Genomic DNA, 17,319 nt, shown 5'->3' with positions numbered 1-17,319 from the left:
CCTGATCTAGGCAGGGTCTTGGTGGTGCCATACACCTTCCACTTCTTAATAATCGTCTTGACCGTGCTCCAAGGGATATTCAAGGCTTTTGATATTTTGTTATACCCATCCCCTGATCTGTGCCTTTCAACAACTTTGCCCCAGAGTTCTTTTGAAAGCGCCTTGGTGCTCATGGTTGAGTCTTTCCTTTGAAATGCACTACACAGCAGAGGGAACCTACAGGGACTGCTGAATTTATCCTGAAATCATGTGAATCACTACAATTTAACACAGGTGGAGGCCACTTAACTTGGTGTGTCATTTTGAAGGTGATTGGTTACACCTGAGCTAATTTAGGATTGCTATTACAAGGGGGGTGGACACTTATCCATCCAAGCTATTTCAGTTTTTATTTTTAATTAATTTTCTACAAATTTCTAGAATATTTTTTTCACTTGGAAGTTGTGGGGTAGGATGTGTAGATAAATGCAAAAAAAAATATTTTAATGCATTTTAATTCCAGGCTATAAGGCAACAAAAGGTGAACATTTTGAAAGGGGGTGTAGACTTTCTGTAGGCACTGTATACAGTTGTGCACCACACCACACACACATATGCACATCCCACATACAACATAAAACACAAAATACGTACAGGGGCAGGACACCCCGCCACACAGCCCTAACCCCACAGATTGGCTTGATCTTCCTAACTTGGTTGAAATTTGGTGCCAAGTACTCTGGCCTACTAAACACATGAACTCCTTTGCTGGTTTGTCATTACATTGGTTTTTGGCTACACCAATGCTGTGCTTTGAAACAGTATGCTTTAGCATGCAGCATAACACTGTGCAGTATAAACCAATTTGTGTCATTACCAAAAACCCTAAAACAAACTAAATGCATGTTTTAAAAAATGAAATGCTCTGAATCAATGTCCCTGTAGCACTCACACAAACAGCTTCCACAATACACAGAAAAATGGAGTTCTGCATCGTTACTTTGCATCAGTCTGAAAAGGTCAGTCCAGTTGTTTTTTGAGAAGAGTAATGCCTGGTAACTGGTATAACTGATGTTGATGTAAAATGTTGACTCATATTTAAATTCAATAGGCAACCTCTAGCCCCTAAGCAGCCTAATTACATCACGCATACTAATAGCCAGTTTGTTGTTTTCTTTAACAGTCATGCATATAAATTTTATTATATCTAGACTAATAAATAATATTCTTCAAATTAGTAAAAACCATAACAGATCACTTTAAAAAACCCAGTGAAAATAAAACTATAAATGTGCAATTCCTTCAGTCACAACAGCAGGGTATTTACTGTGACCCTTATTTCCATGGATCCCCAGTGGTTTGAAGTTCCGACTGCTCGGTGAATTTTTCATTAACGAAGTGGAACAACTGAAAGATACCATTAACACACTCCAGGACGCTGCTTCAGAAAAGAAGTGGAAGTCCTGGATACATTCTCGTTGAAATATTTCACATGACATGTAAGGGTCTGTTCAATAAAGACTGTATCTAAAAATGTAATTCTTTTCTTTAAGAAAGATAATATGGTGAGTTTCAAGAAAACATTTTTTTGTTGTGCACAAGACAAGTGAATACTTTTTTTGTTTGTCTGATTTAAAGGTTGTTCAGTTGTTTTGAATTAACTGCACTGCTTAAAAGAACAAGAACTTCAGTGACAGATTGACAGTGCTGAAGAAGACAGGAACACACTGCAGCAGAACTGGTCAAGCTCTGTGTGTGTGTGTGTGTGTGTGTGTGTGTGTGTGTGTGTGTGTGTGTGTGTGTGTGTGTGTGTGTGTGTGTGTGTGTGTGTGCATGTGTTTTGGGAGGGTGGGGGGTCATTTAGGCAGATCCTGTTTGTTTTTGTTGCTTTTGATGAAGTAATAATTTACCTTTACGAAAACCAATTGTGGATCCAGTGAGGAGCGGTGTGGAATGAGAACAGTACCCGCCAGCAGAAAGGTCATGTTTTGGTCGGACTGCTGCTAACACTGCCAAGTGTTGCATTTCTTTTTATTCTGTTGAAAACTGAACACAGCTGATGGAGCTAGCAGCGCTGCTACCGCCATCATCAGGGCCAGACTCAGTGCTTGCAGCATCACTCCCCTCACTCACACCCCAGGTTTTTCCACAAGACCAAAATCTTCTCTCACAGACCCAGTGTAAATCTCAACATTTTAAATGTAGCCCATGTTTGATTAACAAAGCTGAAAAGATTTCAAACTCCACAGGCTTATCTTTCATATACTGCTTGAACCCTCACCAAATTTTTCGCTGGAATCATTGACAGCTCCCGCTCTGGCACATACGGTGGTGCTGACAATGTGTTATCAACTTGGTTATCAGCGGCAGAACCTACAGCTAGTTTGAATTTCTCTGCTGTCTCTTCATTGACCAAATGAAAAAAATTCCATATTGCTGTAAACCAATTTCTATTCATTACCAGTACAACTCATATCACCTCTTCACAACACAATGCTCCATTGACAGTCTTAATTACCAAAAAAGCTTTCATTTCTGACAAGTCACTAGGGGTCCACGTCTTGCTAATAGCTTTTTTAGGATGCTTTCTGATAAATCAATCGGCGTTCCTGTTCGTATTTATTACTAAGGTTTCCCCACAACGACTCAGAGACAACTACAGGAATATATTTCTACAACCTGTCATTTCCTCGAGAAAAGTGCCTGTCAGAATGCTTCCTGTTGCTTTACTCCACTGACTGTAGTCCAGAACAGGTCTGTAGATTTCCTGAGTAGGAAAGCCCTTAAAATCTTCCTCTGAACTGAAATCTAAAAACTTGATCTGACAGCCTGAAACTTCACTTTTCACTAGTTAGCTCCAAGGCAGACATTATTATTGTAAATTCACCAGAAATATCAACCTTTATAACACACTGGGGGACATATATCAAGATCGATCAATGCAGCTCTAAATTGGCGGAGTGTAAAGTAACGCTTTGCCGCGGCACAAATTTGACCCCATCCTGAATATATTAACTGGACCAAAATTAATGAGGCACGGCATAAACTGCCATGTTTAAATGCGAAAATCTGCTGCGCCGGTGTTCTGAAACCTGCCTCCCCTCCAAATGGGCTACCATGTAGAAAACAGTAAGTACTGATTAGAGGAGAAACCTCAAAATGGAGCGAGGTAACCAGTGGTGTACCACAGGGATCAGTATTAGGTCCTCTGCTATTCCTAATCTACATTAATAATTTAGATTCTGGTATAGTAAGCAAACTTGTTAAATTTGCAGACGACACAAAAACAGGAGGGGTGGCAAACACTGTTGCAGCAGCAAAGGTCATTCAAAATGATCTAGACATTCAGAACTGGGCAGACACATGGCAAATGACATTTAATAGAGAAAAGTGTAAAGCACTGCACGCAGGCAATAAAAATGTGCATTATAAATATCATATGGGAGATAGTGAAATTGAAGACGGAATCTATGAAAAAGACCTAGGAGTTTATGTTGACTCAGACATGTCTTCATCTAGACAATGTGGGGAAGCTATAAAAAAGGCCACCAAGATGCTCGGATATATTGTGAGAAGTGTTGAATTTAAATCAAGGGAAGTAATGTTAAAACTTTACAATGCATTAGAATATTGTGTTCAGTTCTGGTCACCTCCTTACAAAAAGGATATTGCTGCTCTAGAAAGAGTGCAAAGAAGATGTCATTCGTGAATTTGTCATTCGTGAATTTGTTTTAAAAATACAGTGAATTTTCCGGGGCCCTATATGACTGCTGCCATAATGCTCGTTCCCATCAGCTGCTTTCTGACTTTTTCTTTGCGCCCATATAAGGCTTTGAGAATTTGAAATCGGTCTTACTTGTGGACTCTTTTAAGGCCGGCGCTGTTGTTATGCCGCTTCATGCATGGCTAATGAGCGGCGGAGCGCATTGCATGGCGCAGCGCATTTTGGCGGTGCTAACACGGCCTTAACTTGCCAAAAGTGTTGTGATACATATGGGGCAATTTTAAGGGCAGCGTAAACTCTGCGCTGTGGTCTTAATGCCGTTGCAAACACTTGATACATGTCCCCCACTGTGTACATTTTTGTAGTTGTCAAATCTCCTTCATTCTTCCCCTCGGACTCGCCACAGAAACACTTAAAAGAAAACACTTGTAACCGTCATAAAAAAAAACTGAAACACTATTGGTCAATTTGCAATGGCAACACCTGATGCATGCTAGCTGCTTTTTCGGACGGTGGTGTATTTGTGCTCATTCCAGCAAGCCACTTTAGCGGCTTCTGCTCTTTAATCTCACACAAGTCTAAATCCACATCATCTGGGAAACAGCTATTTTGGTAGCAGGGAGAGCCAGCTGCAGCTGCAGGTCGGGCAGTCTGTTGATCACTTTAGCAGAGCGGTGGATTATTCCAGAAATGCCACGGACAACCTCCAGGGAGTTTATGACCACCAGGTGAAGGGTATGGGCAACACAACTAGGGCTCAATGAAATCCGTCAGAGCATTAAAACCTTTGTTTTCAACAACAGAGTAAGCAGCCAGATCTGTGCAAACCATTTCCCCAATCAATTCTGTGATTGTGGCTGTTGTGGGGTGGCCTATGGGGAAAGGTATTTTTGCATGCAGGCCTTCACTATAGGCCAGGCCACTCTTGCATGCAGGCCACTCTTGGCTACTTCTCTGGGGGTAATACGATTGCTTTGGATACTGGTGGTCATAGTAGAACAGTGAGAGTTATACATCAGTGAAGATCATATTAGAGATGGTGATGAAGAAAAGGTGCTGGCTATGCTGCTGCTGCAAATATTGGCCAGGATTTCTGGAAGAATATGTTGTGATTTTGCTGTAGAAGAGTGTGGCAATGTGCCCCGCCCCTGTGTGTATTATTGTGTTTTATCTTGTATGTTACGTGTGTTAATGTTGGTGTATTGTAATTGGTACACGGGATATAATGTGGGTAATGAGCACGAGTATTTAAAATGTAGAATATGTGAGCACGAAGTTGCACATAATTAATTCACGTGCTGGGATTCAAGTGAATAATTAATTAGTAATTGAATCCCGGCACAACAGTATATATAGATGCACGTTTTACTCACTCGGGGTTGTGTGTTCAGGGCGGAGGAATGGGAGAGAGTGAGGAGATAAATTAACAGTAAGCAATTGCTACGTGGTACGTGTTTGTTTAGTATTCGTCCCTGTGTGTTAGTGTCTGTTCGTTTTGTTTGTCTGTTTATTTTGGCTAAAGTGCCGTGTCCTGTTTTCTGTTTAAACCTTTTTATTTACAATAAACCGGCGCAAGCAAGCGCCTTCATCATTTCATCCACCTTCTGTCTGTGTACTCCTTTCTGGTCTGACGTAACCACTAGAGCCTGCTTGTCACACGTGGTGTCAGAACCGGGACAACAGCGCCTCCAAGACTCAGGCCAGAAGGAGTACTGTTTGTTTAAAAAAATAATAATAATAATAATAATAAAAAAAGAAAAATTAAAAAATGGGAAAACATGGCAGAAGACAGCAACAGCAGGTGTGGAGAGAGGTCCCGGAGCATCCACAGCCCAGGAGGGAGGAGACAGAGCCTTTCCCATCCTCTGAGGAGATGCTGGACTGGGTGTCGGACCCAGAGTTGAACTGGGAGGACCTCCCAAAGGTTGTTGACCTGCTGTGGGCCAGAGATGGGGAACATTGGGAACACTGGGAACAGCACTACTACCCAGTACCCTTTGTGAACCCGGCAGCCGTGGTAATCAACTACTTGGCTGCCGATATGGGACTGCCCCAGCAGGTTGACTTCCAAGTAGGAGGAGCCACACCTACCTGCACCCTCACTGAGCTAGAGGGAAAATGCCTGCTGTCCCCATCTCCACCAGTAGCGGGAAAATGCCTGCTGTCCCCATTTCCACCAGCAGAGGGAAAATGCTTGCTGTCCCCATCTCCACCAGCAGAGGGAAAATGCCTGCTGTCCCCATCTCCGCCAGCCGAGGGAAAATGCCTGTTGTCCCCATCTCCACCAGCAGAGGAAAAATGCCTGTTGTCCCCATCTCCACCAGCAGAGGGAAAATGCCTGCTGTCCCCATCTCCGCCAGCAGAGGAAAAATGCCTGCTGTCCCCATCTCCACCAGCAGAGGGTGAATGCCTGCTGGGTCCACTTCCACCAGCAGAGGGTGAATGCCTGCTGGGTCCACTTCCACCAGCAGAGGGTGAATGCCTGCTGGGTCCACTTCCACCAGCAGAGGGTGAATGCCTGCTGGTATCACTTCCCCCACCGTCACCATCACGAGGAGAGGAGCCAGAGCTGCCTCTGCCTCCACCATCACCACCAGCAGAGGGAGCATGCCTGCTGTCCCCATCACAACCAGCAGAGGAAGAATGCCTGCTGTCCCCATCACAACCAGCAGAGGAAGAATACCTGCTGGTTTCCCCATCACAACCATCAGAGGAAGAATGCCTGCTGGTTTCCCCTTCCGAGACGGAGGTAGAGCCGCACCAGTCCCCTGCAAGTGAGGTAGAGCCGCACCAGTCCCTTGCAAGTGAGGTAGAGCCGCACCAGTCCCCTGCAAGTGAGGTAGAGCCGCACCAGTCTCCTGCAAGAGCAGGAGGCTACACACTGCTCCCACCTCTGTCGCCAGGAGACTACACGCTGCTCCCACCTCCGTTGCCAGGAGACTACACGCTGCTCCCACCTCCATCGCTAGGAGCAGAGCAGCAGGAGCTGCGTCTGCCTCCACCACAAGGAGCAGAGCAGCAGGAGCTGCCTCTGCCTCTGCCACCTCCACCGGCAGGAACAGAGCAGCAGGAGCTGGCTCTACCTCCACCACCTCCACCAGGAGCAGAGCAGCAGGAGCTTCCTCTGTTTCCATCACCTCCACCGGCAGGAGCAGAGCAGCAGGAGCTGCCTCTGCCTCCTCCACCAGCAGAGGGTGAATACCTACTGGTTCCGCCTCCACCATTGTGGGAGGACTGCTTACCCCTCCCACCTCCACCAGCAGAGGGTGAATACCTACTGGTTCAGCCTTCACCGCTGTGGGAAGATTGCTTGCCGCTCCCACTTCCACCACCAGAGAAGCTGCAGCTGAGTTTCGCACTGCCCAAGGATGCCTGCCTTGCACTGCCCAAGGATGCCTGCCTCGCACAGCCCAAGGATGCCTGCCTCGCTTCACCCAAGAATGCCTGCCTCGCTTCGCCCAAGGATGCCTGCCTCGCTTCGCCCAAGGATGCCTGCCTCACTTCGCCCAAGGATGCCTGCTCCACATTGCCTGGGGCTGCCTGGTGCTCCGCATCGCCTGGGGCTGCCTGGTGCTCCGCATCGCCTGGGGCTGCCTGGTGCTCTGCATCGCCTGGGGCTGCCTGTTGCTCCGCATGGCCTGGGGCTGCCTGTTGCTCCGCATGGCCTGGAGCTGCCTGTTGCTCCGCATCGCCTGGGGCTGCCTGTTGCTCCGCATCGCAGCAGGAAGTACTGTGGCCGGAATTATTATTATTATTATTATTTATTTCTTAGCAGACGCCCTTATCCAGGGCGACTTACAATCGTAAGCAAATACATTTCAAGTGTTACAATACAAGTAATACAATAAGAGCAAGAATACAATAACTTTTGTTCAAGCAAGGTACAAGTGTGACAAACCACAAGTCAGGAGACCTGCTCCCACTGCAGCACTTTCGCAGCTGGAAGTACTGTGGCCGGAGCCCCACCAAGGGGAGCTGCTGGCTTTGAAGAAGGGGGAGGAGGTCCGGAGACCACCAACCCCAGCAGCAGTTTCGCTGCCAGAGATCGTGGGGGAGGTCAGGAGACCTGCTCCCACTGCAGCACTTACGCTGCAGAAAGTGCTGTGGCAGGAGCCCCACGGGGGGATTTAATGACTACGAAGAAGGGGAAGTTCGGGGGAACCTGCCCCCGCAGCTTTTCCGTTGTCAGGACTGCCCCGGCTGAAGGAGTCAGCCTAGGGGCTGTCAGCAGTTATGCTGACAGCATTGCCAGTAGCAGCCTGGCCACTGGCAACATTGCTACCCATGAACCCCTTAAAGTCCCTGTTCTTGGCTCAGGACTTTGTGCTGGACTTTTGGGATTTTAAGGGGGGTGATTGCCATTGAGGCCATGTGTGCTGCGCACAAGGGGGGGGTATATGTGGCAATGTGCCCCGCCCCTGTGTGTATTCTTGTGTTTTATGTTGTATGTTACGTGTGTTAATGTTGGTGTATTGTAGTTGGTACACGGGATATAATGTGGGTAATGAGCACAAGTACAGTATTTAAAATGTATAATACGTGAGCACGGAGTTGCACATAATTAATTCACGTGCTGGGTTTCAAGTGAATAATTAATTAGTAATTGAATCCCGGCACAACAGTATATATAGATGCACGTTTTACTCACTCGGGGTTGTGTGTTCAGGGCGGAGGAACGGGAGAGAGTGAGGAGATAAATTAATAGTAAGCAATTGCTACGTGGTACGTGTTTGTTTAGTATTCGTCCCTGTGTGTTAGTGTCTGTTCGTTTTGTTTGTCTGTTTATTTTGGCTAAAGTGCCGTGTCCTGTTTTCTGTTTAAACCTTTTTATTTACAATAAACCGGCGCAAGCAAGCGCCTTCATCATTTCATCCACCTTCTGTCTGTGTACTCCTTTCTGGTCTGACGTAACCACTAGAGCCTGCTTGTCACAGAGAGCCACTGATTGTGTTAACAAACTGATGCCCAAGGCTCTAGTGGTTGTGTAAGGAAGATGTATTGAAATGTTTTGGGTCCCTACCTTGACTCACCCAGGCATTGCACAAAGTGTACACAGCTTTCAACTTATCTCTGTCAACACTTTAAACGTTTGCCAAACGGAGGTGCAAAACTTTTTCAGGGGGCCAAGTATGGGCAACTGCTGTTGGTGAGTTGGCCCTGGTAGCTGCAGGTGGTGCGGACATGGAGGTTGCGGGTGCAGGCCTTGCTGGGGTAGGAGCCAAAGTCAGTTGTTTATATGTTTTGGCAGTAGAGGATTCAACTGTCCTATGGGCAGGGCTGGTGGAGACTTCAGAGTACGGGTCTGACTCTGAATGCAGAGAATGCTGCAGCTGTACTGTCTCACTCCTCAACATTACTGTCAGACAGACCAGAATAGTAGCTGTTCCTGCAGCGCTCAACATCTACAATGTCCTCCCCCTTATCACTCTGAGAGTGCAGCAGCTGAGTGTTCATTTCTGAGTCTCTGCTGGTACTAGTAGGCTCCATTGGGGGACTAACAACATACTACGTTCTGTAGTTGTGAAAGCCGGCACTGGAGGTAGGAAGAAAGGCCTTTTTAATGTAGCCACAACCTGCACTGGCCCAGCAACAGCATTTATGCTTCTAAGAACCATAGACTGAGACATTGAAGTACTGCTGCAATGGCCTCTATGTGGGCCAAAGACTGGGCTGAACTTGATACCCTGTGGTATTTTGTAATAGTTTTCTTATGGGGCTCTGATGGGTTGTCTGCCATTGTGCTTTTGTTTAGTAAACAGCGATAAATGCATTGCAGACAGGGAAGGATTAACGCAGGGCCTCAGCCAAATAGGGGCCCCCAATAAAACTCACTATAACCCAGAACAACTGCATACAACCGCTGGATCAAAAGAAAGAAACGCTGATGTACAGGTGTACAGGTAAGTAAGCTGGGCTGAGTTGAGTGGGGGACGGAGGGGGGTGATGCTGGGACGCCAGAATCACCGTCGAGCCCTCTTGAGGTGTCGTGGGCTAGTCGACGAAACACTGAGGATGGAAGGTGCCCACTTGAAAACCCCAGAGATGTACCCTACTTAGCTCAATCCAGACGGTTGTCATGCTGATGCGCTGGGGAGGCCGCACTTTGGTTGATCCCCGGAGCCAGCATTGCAGCCGTTGTGTGTGCTGATGCGCCAGGGAGGCAAAATAAGCTGATCCCTGGAGCCAGCATTACACTTCAGCCATTAACACCAGACAGAAGGATATCTACATCATCATATGGAAGGAAACGTAAATGGATGGAGACACATATGGATCACATTAGTTTACTGTAAAGCTACGTCTTAGTTGGTGCTTATCTTGGCGAGAGCCGAGTTCAAATCAGCATGAAGTTTTAACATCTACTCTCGTGCAATGGAAATCATTAGTATTTACAAATATTAGCATTTACAAATAATATCACGAAAAAAATAGAATTGGAAGGAATGCTCTTAAATAAACATTCTTATTTCATATATTAATGGCTGAATACAATATCCAATTAATACTGTGTGATTTGTCAGATGCTAACATTGTGCATTAAAATTCAGAGACAAAAAAGTTCAAATCTAACATTGTAGTTAGTTACTGTTATTTGTTAATAAAACTCCAGTATGGATTCTAGCAATCAACGTTATTTAAGTGGGAGTGCTAAGTGAAATCTGAAGCAAGAAAAGGAGATCAAAGAAATTGCTTTGCTAGAAAAGATGCTGAAAATAAACCAATATTTTAACAAGCGACTGTTGCCGAAGACCTCAATGAAGCTGAAGCTGGCTCTGCAGATGGTGCTTGTGATAATCTACAAGACGGGATTGGCACAGAGGATGACCCACGGGAAGAGGACGAGTCGGGGTCGAGTGGAATGTTATCCATGCAGATTCATTTACCAGCCATCCTGCATTGTGGAGTATCTGTCATCAAGTATTTGTGAGGAATTCTTTGTAAAGGGCAGAAAATTAACACAATAGCCAGAGAACTGCAACAAGCCAAATATTTTTCAGTGATTGTCGATTCAACACCAGACGTATCCATCGCATTTGGATCAGCTGACCGATGGACACATTTTTGAACGATTAATTGGATTTAAGCCACTGCAGAACTATACGGGTGCGAGTCATGCTGACTGTGCTTGTTATGGCAAATAACTTGGGTATGGACATCTCTAACTGCCGTGGACAATCCTATGACAATGCTAGCAATATGTCAGGACGATGCAATGGTCTGCAGGCACATCTAACTCAAGTAAACTCACGTATTCACTATGTTCCTTGTGCTGCACATTCATTGAATTTCGTGGGAGTCAACAGTATTAACAACGTCTGCTTGAATGCAGTCACTATATACCTTCTGCTCAGCGTCAACAAGAACCCTTTATACGCCTTTGATTGCAGACAGTGTAAATATCCAGTCCACTATCACAAAAAACACTAATCGAGTTCACTTGCCAATTGCAATGTGAACACAAATTAACTCAGTCCTGAAAAAACACGGAAATGTATAAAAAGAAACTAACTCAGTACATTTGCTTCAAGGTAAGTGTGAACAGAAAGCACACTGATTGATTATTATAAACCAAAGGAACTGAAGTGAGACTGTTTGTAATGAACTTAATGTGAATATGACCCAAGAAATAATGAAAGAAGGGTCTGATGTATCACAAACATTTGGAAATCTGACCCATCACAAGAGACTTTGGGAATAGAGTAGTGCATCTGTGTTTTTACCCACAATATAAATAGGATCATAGAATGGTCAGTTAAAGGAAGCACATGCTTGACAGACTTGTCTTCCATTCTGTGCTATCGGAAGGCAAACCCTGTAATTAATGGAGTCTTGGATAGTTATACATTAAAAACATTCATTAAAATATCAGCCAACATGTTAGAACAATCAAGTATGCATTAGCCTTTTTTCATGTTATACCAGGAAATAAATGTTACTGTACCAAAATAATTCAAGGGAGAAACTGGTACAGTAAGAAAAACCAGCAGCTCTGTTAGACATTATTTGCAGAGCTTGGAAAAAATGTGAACTAAATAAAAACGATTAGCTTCAGTGAAATCATGGATATACAGCAGGACTTATCAATGCTGATTCTTATCAAATGAAATGCTGTTTTCCTCCATTTACAATATGTGTTTTAAGGGCTACACCCCACTTTTTCCTGGGCCCTGGCTCTAAAGAGGAAACTATACCAGGTTCTTCTGGTGCTGTACCAGGCCAAGCCCACTCGGACCCTCCACAGCTCAGATGTGTAGCGGAAACAAAGCATGCAATGCATGTTAAAGAAGTGTAAATAGGGGACAGGATTAGCACACACAACATAATTGTCAAGAAAGTGTACACTTAATGGGATAATGATGTTAGCTGAGCACTTTGAAAAGAAATTTAAAATCAAAGGACGATGTCCATTACAAAGAACTGTTATTTAAATAACCCCTCCTGGATTATTTAAATCTTCTAGACATCAACGTTAACCAGGTACCGCGGTAAATCCGCCATGAATGTGATCACTTGAACCGCTTTGCTCTGCAGAGAATATCTGTTTTCCCTTTGCAAAGTGACCCTCTGATTTTATAATAACCGTATACGATATTATTTAACTTAAAGAACAATAGTTCTAACAATAGTAATAACATAGACCTTAATCACGATAATATGCTGTCATATTTGATGAAATTCTGATAAAAGTTTGATAAAAAAAAAAAAAAAAACTCAATGGGTCATAGTAATAATTTGTAACAGAACAACGTTGTTAAACTGGAAAGTAGAGGAAGTAAATATGAATTAATTCACCAGAATTAAAGAAAAGAAGACGTCTCTTCAAATGTATTTTCAAACATGAACGATGCTACTATAAGTACCCGGCTATTACCTTTGCAATACAGTTTTAAAAGAGCATAGTAACAGTTTTAAAAGAGCATAGTAACAGGTAGGTACAGACTAGTATAATTTTTCGCCCACGGTGTCTGTTTCTGTATGTTCTGTGCAGCCCTGTATAAACACATTTCATTGTTTACTGTATTAGATGAGATCATTTTACAACCAGTCGCCTACACGAGGATAAAACTATTACGACCACAGCGATATAGAAACACATAATCACCTGTTTGTAAATAAATAAATACAACATGTAAAAATCAGTCTATACCAATCTCAAGACATTTTTCATTGCAAATACAAGTGTCATGCACACCCCAGACAAACGATTTCCAAATGCAAAGTTCTTACCTAAAATGGCTTCATGTTTGTCCATGCTTCCTCCTCTTTTTTTCCCCGCAAGTCGTAGTGTCTGGTGTCTTTTTTTTTATCCCCCCACCCCAAAAAAAACAGGTACCGTTAAGGAAAGTTAAAGAAAGAGAGAAACAGAGATGCGCGTCCAGCTCGGCTCAAGCCCCACTGAAGCACTGTCAGGTTGACCAGAGGAAGGCACACAGAACTCGAGCAACAGAGACCCCAGCAAAAATACTGGCATCACAGCCTGGCAGACTGTCTGAGGAACGTCACTCGGAATACTTTACCCCATCAAGAATATGATTGATTGTGGTGTTTTAAGAAACAATTCAGTCTTTAATCGGTCCTATTTAACTAACTCACCCACAACATTAAAGCATTACAAATAAAAAAAGATTGAGCTAGACGGAGACTGCCGGTGGCTGTTTTACCACAAAAAAAGCCGCTGTAGTGCCATTTGACTCGCACTCGATTAAAGGTGGGTTCAGTGGGCAATTAAAGGTGGGTTAGACTGTGCTTTTTCAGTAGTGCAATGTTGTTCTCACTTAGTTGTGTTATGTGTATCATTTTCGTCCCCTGTGCATAGAACCGACTGTTCCTGGTGGTTTTTATTAATAAAGCTATGTATTGCACGGAATGGGCTATTTTATTAATGTCGGTTGTGTGATTTTTTTGTTTCAATAGTATTGTTACTCACTTAGTTGTGTGTATCATTTTCGTCCCCTGTGCAACTTCAAAACCGAGTTTTCCAGGCGGTTATATGAATAGTTAAACATTGTATTGCCCGGAATGTGTATTTAAAGGTCCGTTCTTTCAATAGTATGATATCCTCACTTGGTTGGATTATGTGTATAATCTTCTTCCTACATGCTACTTCCCGGTGTTATGTCAAATAGAGTCGCTGCCAAATGCAGTCTCCTGGAAGTAGTTAGCATAAGTGCTAAATACTGTTCGTGCCAAATAGTGTTTTCTAGCTGTGTTGGTCACCCAGCACAACCATTTTAATAATAATAATGTGCAATATATTGTATAACCGTATTGAAGACCATAGAACATTGTACTGAACTAGCATTTTACTACTGTAGCGGAGCAGAGCAGGACACCGGCCCTGAATATCAAAAGAAGTGCTTGCTGACAGTCCCTAACTCGCTGTCTCTATCTGTTTAAACCCGACTCTTATCCCAAACGTTGTTTCCATCATAAAATTATACACTTTTCTGCTGTTTTCCGACAGGTGGTTGCAATTTATATAAAGGTCGCGTGATAACTATTCAGTATTTAAATGAGAACCATGTTAATGACGCAAACAACAGTTTTTACATCATTTCAGGATTTCGGTCATTAACAGGTGGGATTGAAAGGTACAGTAGTAAAGTATGGGGTAACAAGTGTAAAAAAAAATATTTACCATTTTTTTTCCGGATTTAACTTAAATCACATAATTTTTCCTAGATTTAACAAAAAAAACCCACTTTTTTTTGTTTGTTTTTTTACATTTGGCGATTCAACATTTACCCAACAGATAAATCTGAAAAACATTATCATTCACCAATTAAATCTGAAAAAAATAAATCTGAAAAACTAAATCTGGGTTTTCATAAAATAAATATTTATTTTGCCAGCTAAATCTGAAGCTAACATGCAAATGTGTCCCCTGCCCATTTAAGCATTTGACAGGCATTCTATGCATAGAGGAGGCAGGGAGCAGTGCAGTGATTCCAATAGGACGACAGTTCATTCATGAAGAAAATTATGGTGGACGGATTGTTTTAGCAAAACGCTGTGGTTTTCATTTTTTATTATTTTAATTTTACATAAAGAAACAGTGTTTTGTCAAATAATCTCTGCCATGATTGACACAACAACACATTGAATCAGAATCAGACTCACACAAACACAGCCCCTTCCCCTGCTTAAATGGGCAGGGGACATATCTGCATGTTAGCTTCAGATTTAGCTGGCAAAATAAATATTTATTTTGTGAAAACCCAGATTTATTTTTTCAGATTTTTTAATGTATGTTCTGTATTCATGAAATTATAGTATAGTTTTTTTTTTTTTAATACAGTATAGCAGGATTTCCATCTGTCGTGGGGGCTATAGATTGCCTTGCGGAATCCTGCTGGGAGAGCCATGTTTTCTTCAATAGGAAGTACTTTCCTTTGTTAAAATGCAGGTGGTGTACGATGCCAAGTGTATCACTCATGTGTGTGCCCGGTATCCAGGATCTTGCGTGATTCATATATACTGCAAAATTCCAATTTAGGGTGATTGCTTGAGTCGTCAAGGAGACCAGAAGGAACATTAATTGGTAAATAATATATAGCCAGACAATATATTGGAGTAAACCCTTGTATTCACGAGAAAATATAATAATTTTAATAAATCTCATATCTGGATATATATTATTTACCAATTAATATTCCTTCTGGTCTCCTTGGCGACTTAATTGCTGAGCCTTTTTTTTAATCTGTTTGCGAATATCATAAAAGCACTTTTGAACATTGTGGCAGGATGGCTTGCAGTGGTGAGGTGTGGTGACGTCACGGACCAGGGTACTTCACTTCCACCTGCGTGCAGCACGCACAGTGAATGCGAGTCCTGCAGGGGCTTCACCGGAGTCCAAGTACAAATAAAATTTAAAAACAGTGGATGATAAGGGCCGCTGGTTTGCTCGTTAGAGGTGAGAATAAAGCACTTGGTTATTGCCCTGTAATTCAATACAAAATGGAACATTTTGGACCACATTTACAAATGCTATACATGATCATTTTCAAACCCTGTTATACAGGATGTCCCAAAAGTCAAGCATTGTTGGCATAACTGTAACTGTTTCAGGTGTGAAATATACATTGATTTAACAGAGCAATTGCCATAATAATTTATATTGCCTATGATGCCTGATATATGGGAAGTTTTGGGAACAAAACCAATTTTTTTATGCTAATAACGTTTTAGCTGAGACTCGTACTGTATGGGGCTGTGTAACAGGGCGAGCAGCCCTGTACATTGTTTATTTATTTTTAGATCGGGGTCTCCCCCTCCGCCCCTGTGCAGAGTATTGTTTTTGTTTATTATGATTTATTGTATTATTGTATTTATGACGGCGTAGCGCCGTGTTGGTGTTTTGTTTATTTTTAAAACGTGTCCTGGCAGAGGCGAGATCGGTGCTCGTCCTCTGCCAGGTGTAATAATTAATAAACTCGTGCAGAAGGTGAACCATCTCCCGAATTAATTACGGGATTAATTTTGTTGCTAATTGGGAGATGGTTCACCTTTAATAAAAGCCTGCAGCTCTCCAGTTCAGGGTGGGTGTCAGAAGGAGAGTGTGCGAGAGGAGTGACGGAGAAACGAGAGAGAAAGTAAACATAGGAACAGTGAAGGCAATCTGCCCAGCCTGACCTGTGTTGCAGTTATTATTTTGTGTTCGTGATTTGTTTTTGTTTACCCTTTTATTTTTGCTCTGTGAGCGAGTGTTTATTTTTGTTTAAATATTTATTTTTGGTTGCTTTAAATAAAACGGCGCCCGCGCCACTGCACAATACCTTTTTGTTTTTGTTGTCCCTTCTTCTGCCGTGACGTCAGACCACTCAGCCGTTCCTGTCACACGTGGTGTCAGAAGTGGGATCGCAGCGCCTCCAGGACGCAGGCAGAAGTAGGGTACTGCATCTTTTCATTTTTTTTTTCGTTTTTTTTTCGTTTTTGTGTGTGGAGAAAAGGAGAGTGAAGAGGAGGATGGGAGGAAGGAAGATGGGAGGAAGAAGGAGGATGAGGAGACAGCAGCCGCTGCAGCAACAACAGCAGGCACAGGAGGAGATGAGCTGGGAAGCCCTCCTCCATAGCATAAGCCAGCTGAGTTGTTGCTGCATCTGTGGGGAGCGGGGGCATTTCCCAGTTAATTGCCCCCTCCCTGAAGACTGGGATTACAGCTGCTGGAGGGGAGATAAAAGGGAGGAGCCCGAACGTCCTGACCTGGAATGGGAGGAGCCCGAATGTCCTGTGCCTGAGTGGGAGGAGCCCGAACGTCCTGCGCCTAAAAGGGAGCAGCCCAAACGTCCTGCGCCTAAAAGGGAGGAGCCCGAACGTCCTGCGCCTAAAAGGGAGGAGCCCGAACGTCCTGCGCCTGAGTGGGAGGAGCCCGAACGTCCTGCGCCTGAGTGGGAGGAGCCCGAACGTCCACGTCCCGAGAGGGGGGAGTCGGTGCGTCCACGTCCCGAGAGGGGGGAGTCGGTGCGTCCACGTCCCGAGAGGGGGGAGTCGGTGCGTCCACGTCCCGAGAGGGGGGAGTCGGTGCGTCCACGTCCCGAGAGGGGGGAGTCGGTGCGTCCACGGCCCAAGAAGGGGAAGGCCGAAGGTCCACAGCCCAGGTACCTGCCAGCAGAGGG

General features: G+C 43.9%; 1 protein-coding gene across 1 annotated transcript in view; it reads right to left on the bottom strand.

Annotated features, from left to right (window-relative positions):
* LOC131738146 (uncharacterized) overlaps positions 1–13,443 on the bottom strand; it is a 103,769-nt gene extending 90,326 nt beyond the window's left edge. Inside the window, exon 1 of the mRNA XM_059031926.1 lies at positions 12,932–13,443. The gene's annotated coding sequence lies outside the window, so the exon portion shown is untranslated. The remainder of the gene's footprint in view (positions 1–12,931) is intronic.
* Positions 13,444–17,319: the final 3,876 nt, after the last annotated feature.

The sequence above is a fragment of the Acipenser ruthenus genome, chromosome 10 (assembly GCF_902713425.1).
Source record: "Acipenser ruthenus chromosome 10, fAciRut3.2 maternal haplotype, whole genome shotgun sequence".
NCBI lineage: Eukaryota > Metazoa > Chordata > Actinopteri > Acipenseriformes > Acipenseridae > Acipenser > Acipenser ruthenus.
This window is presented reverse-complemented; position numbering and strand designations above follow the sequence as displayed.